At 42.6% G+C, this 12,373-nt stretch overlaps 1 protein-coding gene across 1 annotated transcript in view; it reads left to right on the top strand.

Annotated features, from left to right (window-relative positions):
- Positions 1-9,256, top strand: part of LOC142152768 (electrogenic sodium bicarbonate cotransporter 1-like) — a 351,181-nt gene extending 341,925 nt beyond the window's left edge. Inside the window, exon 22 of the mRNA XM_075209752.1 lies at positions 8,982-9,256. The gene's annotated coding sequence lies outside the window, so the exon portion shown is untranslated. The remainder of the gene's footprint in view (positions 1-8,981) is intronic.
- The last annotated feature ends 3,117 nt before the right edge of the window (positions 9,257-12,373 follow it).

Here is a 12,373-nt window from a genome sequence, read left to right as displayed (position 1 = left end):
AATAAAATAGGAAATAAAATCAGAATTACTACTTGCTAGTTAAGTCTAACTCCTCTGCATACACAAACTACTTAGAGAGTTTATCTATCTCTGGGCCTGGCTACTTTCAAAAGACCATAGACACTTGCCTAGGTCAGACTCATGTCAGTTAATCAACTACACTTTGAAAGGTTACATAAAATATTCACAGTGTGATACATAAATTCAACAGAAAAAAATAATCAGTCATTAGATATACTACATTATGTCACATCTCCCCCTAATCTAGGGAATGGAGAATTGTGACCTGTCGCTGTCTCTTCTGCCCATTCACCACTTCTGCCTCTTGGTATTAGAGGCCAGCTTCCATGTTCTGCGCCCTTCCAGTGCTGAATGATGAAGTTTATATTGCTGCAAAAATTAAGCTACATCTTCACAGCTTTCCATTATCCCCAGAAACTCTATTCAGCCAGCTTAGAACATTATGGTCTTTTATAATGGTGAAATCCCATCCATACAGGTAGGGCTGTAGCTTTTGCAGTGCCCATACGATGGCTAGACACTCTCCTTCAATAGTAGCATACGCCACCTCTCAGGGGAGAAGTTTTCAACTTAGGAAAATGATAGGGTGCTCCTCCTCCTGCACTGTCACCTGGCTAAGGACAGCTCCTAGTCCATAGTTAGACGTGTCGGTCTGTACTATAAACCTCTGTTTGAAAACTGGGGTTTGTAGAACAGGGGACTGGGCAAAGCAAATTTCAGAGCTGTAAATGCATTTTCACAATCCTCTTTCCAATTAACCATCTGTGGTAATTTCTTTTTTGTTAAGTCAAACAGAGGTTTGGCTAGGGTAATATAATGGGTCACGAATTTTCGATAATACCAAGCTGTACCTAATAAAGACATGACCTGCCTTTTCATGGTAATGGTCAGCCACGCCGTGATAGCCTCTACCTTGCCTGACTCTGGGCAGAGGGTACCTCCCCCTACACAGTGCCCCAAGTACTGCATTTCATGCTTGCCAAGCCGGCACTTCTCTGGCTTGATAGTTAGACCTGCCTCAGTAATTCGGCCTAACACACTATTCAGATGGCTCCTCCCAGGTCTGGCTGAACACCGCAATGTCATCCAGATAGGCAACTGCATGTCCCTCCTGGCCCTCTAGCAGGTCATTGACCAGGTACTGGAAGGACGCAGGGATATATTTCATTCCAAAGGACATGACCAAAAACTCAAACAGCTGAAATGGGGTGAGAAATGCGAACCTCTCACGTGCCTTGGGTGACAATGGGATCTGCCAGTACCCTCTACTGAGATCCACGCTAGTGATGTAGTGTGCCTGGGCAAGCTGATCTAGTAGTTCATCTATCCTAGGCATAGGATATACATCAAAACACTGTGGCATTATTCAATCTCCTATAGTCTAAACAGAACCGGTGCCCCACATTTTTTGGGGACCAATACCACCTGGGCAGCCCAAGAACTGCAAGGCTTTTGAACTACCCCTAGCTGCAGCATCTCATCTATCTCCCTTTTAATGGCTTGAATAACTTCTAGGGAAGTACAATATGCTGGCTGTCTGAGGAGGGTCTGGTTGCCTGTGTCTACATGATATGTGACTAAGTGTATTTTTCCAGGTTCCTGTGAAATGGGACTGATAGGGCCGTAGCATGTCAGCTAGCTTGTCTAGCTGATAGACAGCTTTTCACTGCAGTGGACGTTTGCTAGGGACCTCCCCTCTTTAGCAGTAGCTGCTAAATCTACCAAGGGGTCAGGTTTCTAACCCCTTGGTAGAAGCCCTACTGTCACAACATTCTACATAAATCAGTCCCAAGTAACATATTTGCAGGAACATTGTCATCTGTCCCTATCTCATGACAAGAGGTCAGTGGGAAAACAGGTTTAGATTCTACCACAGTAACATGTGTGACATTCACACCATTACACATCTCACGATTATTAGGGGTTTCAAAATTATCCCCGATTACATCTGGATCTTCACATAAATCCACATAATTGCAAGAGTTAACACTGGCACCTATCTGCTTCTCACACTCACATATCTCTATCACATTACAGGATGCAAAATGATCACATAGCATTTCAGGTTCTTCACACAGAGTAACAATTTACTCTCGGTACAAAAGGCCATTTTCCCAAATATTTCTATCTTGTTCACCTTCAAAATAGGACTGGCTGATCCTCCCCCTCACTGCTGATAGACTGGGATCAGTGTGTTGTTTTGCTGTGAAAGTGTCACTTCTGAACTGGTTAGTGTTGCACACAGCAGGAAGTTCCTGTTTGAGGAAGGTCACTGTTTGAGTCTGCAGCTTCAACAGGGAGAGAGGAGGGTGAAGGGGGATTAGTTCCTGCTCTCCACACTTGCAGGGGTTAATGTACAACTCCTCTGTACTACTCTCTGGGTCACTGCTGCTAAGACATTGGATACATTTTCACACTTTGGATTACCTTCACAACTGGGCACATGTAAACCGACCTGATTACCTAAAACATTAGCAGAAATGGTATCAGATTTAGGCACAATTACACAAATCTTGCTCAAATTCACAACCCAGGGAATTTAAAGTGTTAGTCTCTCCATTACCTTCAGACATATTGGCACATAACCCCTTCCCCTGCACCATGGCTACTTGTAAATCTGCATGAGTATTCTCAGCAGCACATGAAATTTCATTACATATTTTTGCACTCAAGTTACGCTGGTCAGCAGGGCCCATTAGGGTTAAGTTGCACCAGTGCATAAGAAATTACATCACTTTCATTTATATAGGCAGCATGCATCCTTCCCAGATCAGTCCCCAACAGTATCATGGCATGCAGATTGTCTAGTACCCCAACATCTCGTATTCCTCTGTCAGATTACAAACTTAGGAAAATCTCTGGTTAGGGGGTACTGCGGAATGTAGGCACCCAATTCCTCACACAGCAATAGTCTTCCTGTGGATAATGTTCTCTGGGCCTACTAGGGCTGGGTGTATAAGAATTAGGTCTGCACCAAACTCTAAAGTGCTACTTGGTGTCCTGCCTTATCCACTTGTAGATTGTCTCTGGAGCATTCTTTGGGTCCATCTGCACACAGGACGTCCTGCACTGACTTCACTGACGGACCTCCCACACGAGAAGGTGTTGTTTTCTTCTTTTTGAAGCAATTGACACTGATGTGGTCCACTTAATCACACGTAAAACACCTGCAAACAGTTGTCAAAACAGGTCACCCCCCCCCAAATAAAGGTGCAGCAACAGCTGGTTTGGTTGACGGGGAAGTCAGGGGTGATCCCCTCCAGGTTACCTCTCTTTCCAAATAGTTTGCCCTGACACTCCTCAACACTTTTTCATCACAGGAGTCCTGGTAACGGTGTACTTGTCGGCCACAACCCATTCTTTCACCTCAGCTGGGCACAGTTTGGGTAACTGCTCCTGGAGAATGAGATCCTTTAGTTTATCTTAGTCCTGTACCTGCAATCCTTCAATGTATTGATGCATCATGGTTGATGATTGTGCTAACAATTCGATATAGGTATCAGAGGGACTACGGCTTGAGTCTCTGAACTTTCGTCGGTAAGCCTCAGGAGTTATGTTATGTAACACGGCTTTCTTAATTGCGGCATAATCGCCGTCCAGTTCCTGGGGAAGGTTTGCAAACACTTCCAAAGCTTTCCCTCTCAGTCCAAGGGTTAAATAGCTGTCCCACTCACTGGGGTCCAGCGCAAGCTGTCGGCAAGTCCTTTCAAATCCCCTCAGGAACGTATTCAGTTCCTGAGGGGATCTGAAAATCCCTTCAGTTCGCCGTCTTTTTCCAACATGGGGAATTGGTCATGACTGGGTTTTTTCCTACCAAGGCCTCGGTCCGCCAACTGACTGCTGAGCCTGGCTAGCTCCAGTTGGTATTCACGTTCGGCTTGTTACTCTGCCGCCTCCCTGTCTGTGCTGGATCAGCCGCAGTGATGTTGCTGAGTTCGCATCCTTCATCTGTTTGAGAGCAGTGTGAAGGTAACTGTCCAAGGTAGACTCCCCACTTGATTCAACAGAGGTATTGGTGGTAATGTCCAGTGCTGACTTCTCTCCTGAAGCAGAGAGGATTTCTCCATGCCTTCCTCTGACACTTAGGTTCTGATCAGCCTCCACGAGCGCTTGAATCAGTTGCTCTCGTTTCCTGTGGTTGACAATTCCTCTGTTGACACACAAAGCCAAAAAACTCATCCGTTTTCATCTGCTTAAAGTCAGTGGCCATCCTGGACCTAATACTTCCACCAAATAAACATTGAAAGAAAACAAGAAAGGGGAGGGGCAGAAAATATTTGCACAGATGGTCTTTTAAAATTTTGTAAGCCTTGAGCGTAATCTCCGGTCAATCAGGATGCTGACTCTCTAGAATCACACACCACTCATTCACTTAAGTTCTTATGATAAAAATAAATATTATCAATCCCACTGCTGCCATCAGTTTGTCACGAACGCCCAGCATGTCTCAGATACAGCAATTTGAAACAGCTGACTGTGACTGGAGTTGCCTTGGTCACTTACCAATGAATTCACCTTTTCTGCCACCACAAATGATTAACTATGGTGTCCTTACGTTCACCAAAACCAATTGTTAATATAATATACTTAAATCACATGCACATGTAGCATGAGCCTCACTTGGTTTCGTAAACTTCACAATAATCACAGAAAATATGCTAGATTAAATTTATTTAATCCAAAAAATATTTCCATTTTTGGATTCCATTCTTAATTGCAAAACAGTTACTAAAAAAACATACAAAATAAGTTAGAAATGGGGGGTTTTTCATGGCGCTCTAGTAAACCAATGAGTATCGCAAGTAGATAGATGAACGTGGCTGCGAGGGAAGGGTGTGATGGAAATGCAACAAATGGGAGGTTGTGGTAGATGAGCAGGTGTGGGCAGAAGGTGAACAGCGAGATGACAAATAGAATGACAATCAGTACAATGGTAAACAGCATAAACAAACAGATGGATATTACTGATGGGAGATGGATAATAAAGTCTCTACACAGCATAAACAAACAAATGGATGTAGCTGATGGATGATGAATAATGAGGACTCGAGCTATGGTTTCAGTCCTGGGTGACTGAGGCTGTGTGGGCAAAATGCCTCCATGGAAGTGGTATATAGAGGATGTGTCAATAGTATGCACGTTGCGACAATTAATCAGGCAAACAGATCTTGGCAGTGTTGCAATCTATGCAATTACCTTGACACGGTAGTGAGTGCGCTTCAAACTGCTGTGGTAATTGTTGATCCAGGTCTTTTGAGTGGTCTAGTAACGGTCAGCGGCAGTGTGGTGGAAGCGGTTGTCAGGCGCTGGTGTCTGTGCAGCTCAGGCAGGTATCGCTGACTTGGCGGGCAGCATGTGTGCTGGCGTTGGGTGCTCGCGGTGTGTCTGTTCAGTCCCGATTGGCGCGTACCGCGCGTGCGCGGAAATGGTCGCTCAAAAGAAAAGGGGGTCTCACATAGTGAAGTGCTGATACATTTATTGGAAGTGAAATACATGCACTTACATATGGGTACAGGAAATTCAGCAAGGGTACCAAACAATGTGGTGATGCGTTTGTAAACTTCGACGCGTTTTGTCCAGCGTATGGACTTTCTTAAGAAAGTGTACTAGAGCGCCAGGAAAAAAAAAAACATTTCTGTCTTGTATTAGGAGTCTGGTTTACTCCTTTTCCTAGCTGCCCGTATACCTCAGTTGCCCCAGTGCACACATCCCCCCTTTCTTTCATACAAAATAAGTCGCAAAAATAATTTTCAGAAATAAACTAGGAAATAAAACCAGAGTCACTAACTTACTAGTCTAAGAATTGGCGTGGGAGGAGTACACTTTGGGAGAGATGGCACATCCTAACCTGGACACAGGTCTCCTCCATAGAAATGCACCACATTACTAGGTCAAGCAACGATGTTAACTTCTTACACTGCTCTCACCCACACCTTTGGAACTTAGCTCTTTAAATGTCAAGGTAGGTTGATTCCCATAATGACACAAGGCTTTTCGAAAAATGAGTTATCGCTATCCTAAGATTGGTCTGGAACTTCAAAGGGCAGGCCTTCTCACCTCTACTGCTCTGGCTGATCAGACTGTATACACAAACTCTGTCACGCCTCAGAGATATTATCTGTCTGGCATGGTTACTTTCAAAAGACTCTTGCATATATCAAACTGATGGCATTCAGCAAAGCACACTTTGGAAAGGTTACATACAAGATACACATTGTCATACATGAAAATTCAAGGAAAAATAACAATCAGTGATTAGACGTAATACATAATCGTCACACCCTTCCATCCCATTAGTCTCCCCACATGTCATCAGACCTCTCCACATGCTGCTTACATGACCATCTCTCCACATGCAGATTTCCCCACATGCCCTTCAGTCCCTTCACATGCCATCAGATCTCACATGCCCATCACTTACCTCTCACACCTTCCACACTTAGCCACTGGAGCCCGAGTATAATGCTGATTGAATTATTTGTGACACTGTGAGCTCCGGGGCAGGCTGGGCCGGGTGGCTGGGAGGCACATGCCCCCCGGGCCGGTCCCAAAAAATCTATTTTGGCCCGGCCCTTAGTGTTTATTACTTGGTGGCTGGCCCCTCCTCTGGGACCAGCCACCTTCACCTATTGGCCGCGGATCCTGAAGATCCGACCCCCCTCCCTTACTTCCACTAGTGGGGCCACTTGGCTTCCTATTGGTCACATTGGACGCGCACCACGTGACAGGTGCTGTCCCATGCATAAAGAGAACATGCAGCGCACGGCTCGTCTGGAATAAGGTAAGTGCCGGTGGGGGCTGGGAGGTAGTATATCAGTGTATAGTTTGTGTCAGTGTCAGTCAGCGTATAGTGTGTATAGTGTGTGTGTGTGTGTCTGTCTATCTGTCAGCGTATAGTGTGTGTCAGTGTAATAGCGTGCGTCAGTCAGTACATTGTGTGTCAGTACATCTTGTGTGTGAGGGGGCCACTACATGTTGTGTGTGTGTGTGTGTGAGGGGGCCACTACATGTTGTGTGTGTGTGTGTGAGGGGGCCACTACATGGTCTGTGTGTGTGTGTGGGGGGGGCCACTACATGTTGTGTATGTGTGTGTGTGTGGGGCCAATAAATGAATGTAGTGTGTGTGTGGGGGCCAGTAAATGAATGTAGTGTGAGAGAGAGGGGGGATTTTAATATAATGTGTGAGGTATGCTATTAATTGTGGAGTGCAGGTGGGGGCTAATTATTGGGTGCTATTTTATTTGTGGGGTGATGGTGGGGCAATTTAATTTAATAGTGGGGCCTATGAATTTATAATGGGGTAATTGGATGTTCAATTTAATGCTGGGGTATTTTAGGAGCTATTTATTGATTGTAGGCTGTTTGTGGAAAATGAGGTCTATTTATTAAATGTAATTATGTATTATTTAATGCCTGTGATGTGGGAAATGGTAAAATGGTTAAATGTAAATGCTATTTAAATTATTGCTGGGGCTGTTTGGAGGGAGTGAAATAGGTTTATATATTAAATGTGTTTGCTAGCTAATGTCAGGGTTGGTTGAAGGGAAAGAGATCTCTTTGGCAAATGTAAATATTATTATTTTAATGTTGTGGCTGGAGGGAAGCCTAATCATAAAACGTGGGTGCTATTGATTTAACACTGGGACTGGTTGGAGTTTTCTAATTTCTATGTACCAATTTTTTTTCCAAAAAAGATTCCAGAAAAACCAGCAAATGAGCTGAAGTAACCAGCAGCCACAAGTGGTGACAGTGACAAGAACAGGTAGGAGAGAGCAGGACAGTCTGCCAACTGTCCTGAATCTGGTGGGACAGTCCCGAATTTGGGTCACTGTTTCGCTTAGTACAGTTGGGAGGTATGTCCCACTTCACCGTGTACTGCTTGTGAGGGAAGAACTGTGTGCACCTAGTATTGCCTGTGTACTTGTCTAAAATGATAACAATGTTACACCATAGGGGTTACCCCAGAGGCTTAATCCAGCTCTGGGCCAGGATAATACAAAAACAAGCCCTTTTGCTGGCAAAAACATCAGGTTTTTAAAGCAAACAGCCTTTTTACATTTTGATAAATCCTATTATAATTAGCCAGGCATGAAAAAAAAATAAAGAAATAAAATTATATATATATATATATATATATAGATGGGCCGCTACTTATGGGCCAGTGCTGTGTGCTTGCTCCCCGGGCTAAAGTCTGCCAGCCCTCCCTTGGTGAGCTCCTTGCATTGTGCAGAGGAGGTCACATTAAGGCCTTGGTTTAATACCCTGGGGGCATTCACCCAAACTATTGCAACATCATTGAAATCTACACTTTTGTTTCTGCGTGTATCCCTTAATGGGGATCAATAATACATACCACACAAGCAGCCTAAACACATAATAAAAGAACACATTCCAATACACTAAGGGCCTCATTCAATAAGGAAAGGAAAGCAAAAAATGAGTAACTTTTACCTTGCCAAAATTATGTTGCATTGGAGGGGAAGCTAAATTTAAAATATGGGGACAGATTTATACTTGGGGAAGGGCATGTTCTAGATCAACTTTAAATTTCAGTATAAAAATAAAGCTAGCAAGTATTTGTATGCTACATGAAAAAACAGCCAGTATTTAACTTATGCGCAAAGTAATACTATTAAAATTAGTTCTACTATACTAGTAAAATAAATATGTACCCATTCCATTGTAACATGGTTTTGTCCAGGAGAAAATTTATTCATTTTTTGCCTTACTTTCCTTAATGAATCAGGTCCTATATGTTCATCATCATCATCATCATCATCATCATCATCATCTATGTCTAAGTACATACAAAATACTTAGTCAGCTTTCAAACCTACAACTCCCAGCAGATGTCTGGTAGAAAGGCTACAGCACCACAGATGAGTTACACATGATGTAAATAGATGAATTAGTATATATATATATATATATTAATTCTATGTTTTTGCTATTGTTTTTAGGTGCAAACAAGAAAGATATCCTATAATCTGACTGAGAAATCATCAAGATTCGTGTGCCTTCATTGTTTGAAAAGTATTGATGCTTCTTTTACATACATGTATTAAACTAAAGTAACAATCAATGATGATAACACGTACAAACTGACCACTTTATTATACTAGATGTATTTTTTTTATCAATGTAATATGAGCTACCATATGTTACAAATAATTTAACCAAGTTTTTTATTACTGGTATTTATTAATATTTTATTCTTCTTTTACTTTTTTGTTATTGAAGCAATTTTGAATAGATACATACTACTACTAATAATGATAACTATAACAGTAAAGTCCGAATATTTGAAAAACCTCAGTTTGTGTTTTTTGGAAGTAGACACTTATAACAGTACACATGACAAAATGTAATACAGTGATTAAAAAGAAGAAATGTAATCATACTGATATTAACCTGATCCTATTTGTGTGTCATAAGTATCCTGATTATGCACATCAGTGAGAGGATGCCCTAATTTCCAATGTGCACAGTCTCATATGGGATGTCGTTGGAATGACAATGAAAATGTTGACATTCAGAATGTTATCACTATAATGTCGACAGTCAGAATGTTGACATGATATTAAGTCGACAAGGTTAAAATGTCGACAGGTCATAAAGTTGACTGTCACAATGTAAATAAAGCATTAAATTTAAACTAGCAATGCCGCTGTCGGCAATGCAGTCAAAAAACAAAAAAACAGTATTAAATGTTAAAGAAAAAACGAGTACTCCCTCAAAAAAACAAAATAAAAATTGAACCAACCCTAGTGCTGCCAGCCTAGGCTGGTACTAGCAAAATTAGGGAGAGGGAAAGTGTGGAGCCTCCTCCGATTTTACTATCACCAGCCTAGTGGTGGAACTATAGCAGAGATACCCGAAGCGCGGGGTCCCCGTGCCATAATAAAAAAAAATAGCCCCATTCTGGTCAGCACTCTGTTGGATTCCCTAGGGAGATCGGATCCACATAAAAAAAATGCACCCTCCGACTTCCAGGTGTACCCAGTCCCATGCTGAACGGGCTTGGGAACTTCCCACACCCATGTAATGGTGGGTTAATAGTTTTGGTTCTGGTGCACTACAGGTCCCATCATGCCCAGGTATGCCCAGCCCCCTATGGCTACCACCCCAGCACTAGGGTTGGTTAAGCTTTTGGGGGAGGGGCACACATTTTTTCTTTAAAATTTAATTCTGGCATTGCGGTTTAAATTTAATACTTTATGTCAGCATTTTAACTGTCGACTTTACAACCTGTCAACATTCAGAATGTCAACCTAATGAACATGTCGGCATTCTTAATGTCGACATTTAACTGTGTCGTCATTCTGACTGTTGACTCTATGGTGTCATCATTCTGAATGTCAACATTTTTATTGTCGACATTTCATACCCTATCCTCTCATATATGTGACAATACTTGGCCTATATGATGTTGTTTTGACAAGACACAAGTGGGAAGTCTATTCATGCGAATCACCATAATACAAATATATATATATATATATATATATATATATATATAGGCATACATCCACATATAATGGGAGATACTTATTGAAATACTGAGATGAGCCAATCGTTGTTAACATGTTTTGGACTCTCAGGTCTTTTGTTATAGCATATTACATGTGCTGTTAAAAGGGGAAACATAGAAAGTTATAATTTGATGACAGATAAGAACCGCTTCGCCCATCTAGTCTGCCAAATTTTTAACCTAATAGTCACAAATGTCACAGTAAAGGTGAATCAATTTACATAAAAATGTGATAAGAATAAACAAGCTTCTCAGAATGGAAATTTATAAATATTCAATTAATATAATTAAGATCTCATTCTGAGTTCAGTCTACCAGGTGTTCCTGTGTGAATGTGTCACGAGCCGCGGCGGTACGCCACATCCTGGCGTGATCTAGCAGCCGGGCGCCTGCTCTAGTTTCTATGCTCTGTGTTTATTCTTTGGGATTATCCTTGTGGCATAGATGTAGTAGGGTGTAGGGACATCCTTCAACTCCAGGGGGAGCTCTCATATGATTTAAACTTGTTCATTTATATTTTTATACATGCTTCCTGGTTTATGTTATTACCTATGCCAGTTCTAGCTAGTATTAATTAGCAGCCTCCTGAGGCTGATTGTTCTGTGTATGACCCCTGCCTGTACCTTGGACCATGCCTGCTTGCCTGTGACCCTGATTTGTTTGCCTGTACCTTAGACCCCGCTGTATTGCTAGTGACCCCAAGCTTTGGCGTGTTACATGATTATTCTGCTTGCTAGTGACCTCTGACCTCTGCTTTTGTCTGACCATCCGCTGCCATCTACGCTGCCTTCTGGCCTGTCGCTACGGTTTTGTATTACAAACTTACACTACGTCTGGAGTTAAGTCCTGGGGGCATCTGAGTACCGGTGAGCGTATAAAGCTCTATGGGAAAGGAGGCTGCTAAAGGTGAAGACCTCCGCCTGCTAGTTCTGTGAGTTTGTGAACAGACCATCAGCGTAACAGAAGGTTTTCAATCAATGATCTTGTTATATGCAAACAACCACCAAGAAATTTAACAAGCACGATACCATTTTTAAAAAAATCATACATATCACTCTGCTTGCTGCTCCACCGTGTCAGTTATAGGTTGGGAGCAGCTTGTCACACTGTGACATCTCTATGTAGCACCAAAACTGAGGTGCAGCATGATGTGCATAATCACAACACTGCACAGACTGACACTCCCCTCATCTATATGCCTGTTCTACACAAGATAAGTAGCAGCAAGGGTGGGGATGAATAAATTGCAGAGTGAGTAGTGAGGGAGGGGTGAATGAATGAGTGGGAAATAAATTAATGATTTACAGGGAAGCATGGGGCGGGGGTGAATGAATTACAGGGCATGGCCATAGAGGATGAATTATTTGGATGGCTGAAAGAGGGGACCATGAATTACTGAGGAAGCAGAAATGAAATACAAGGGAAGGGTAGCACAGTGGCCTAGTGGTTAGCACTTCTGCCTCACAGCACTGGGGTTATGAGTTTGATTCCCGACCATGGCCTTATCTGTGTGGATTTTATATGTTCTCCCTGTGTTTGCGTGGGTTTCCTCTGGGTGCTCCTGTTTCCTCCCACACTCCAAAAACATACTGGTAGGTTAATTGGCTGCTATCAAAATTGACCCTAGTCTCTCTCCGTCTGTCTGTCTCCCTCTCTGTCTGTCTGTGTGAGTCTGTGTCTATATTAGGGAATTTAGACTGTAAGCTCCAATGGGGCAGGGACTGATGTGAATGAGTTCTCTGTACAGCGCTGAGGAATTAGTGGCGCTATATATGATGTGTTAGGAACTCCCTAGCCAGCACAATAAAACTCGGAGTTTAC

Source organism: Mixophyes fleayi, chromosome 4 (assembly GCF_038048845.1).
Source record: "Mixophyes fleayi isolate aMixFle1 chromosome 4, aMixFle1.hap1, whole genome shotgun sequence".
Classification (NCBI taxonomy): Eukaryota; Metazoa; Chordata; class Amphibia; order Anura; family Limnodynastidae; genus Mixophyes; species Mixophyes fleayi.
This window is presented reverse-complemented; position numbering and strand designations above follow the sequence as displayed.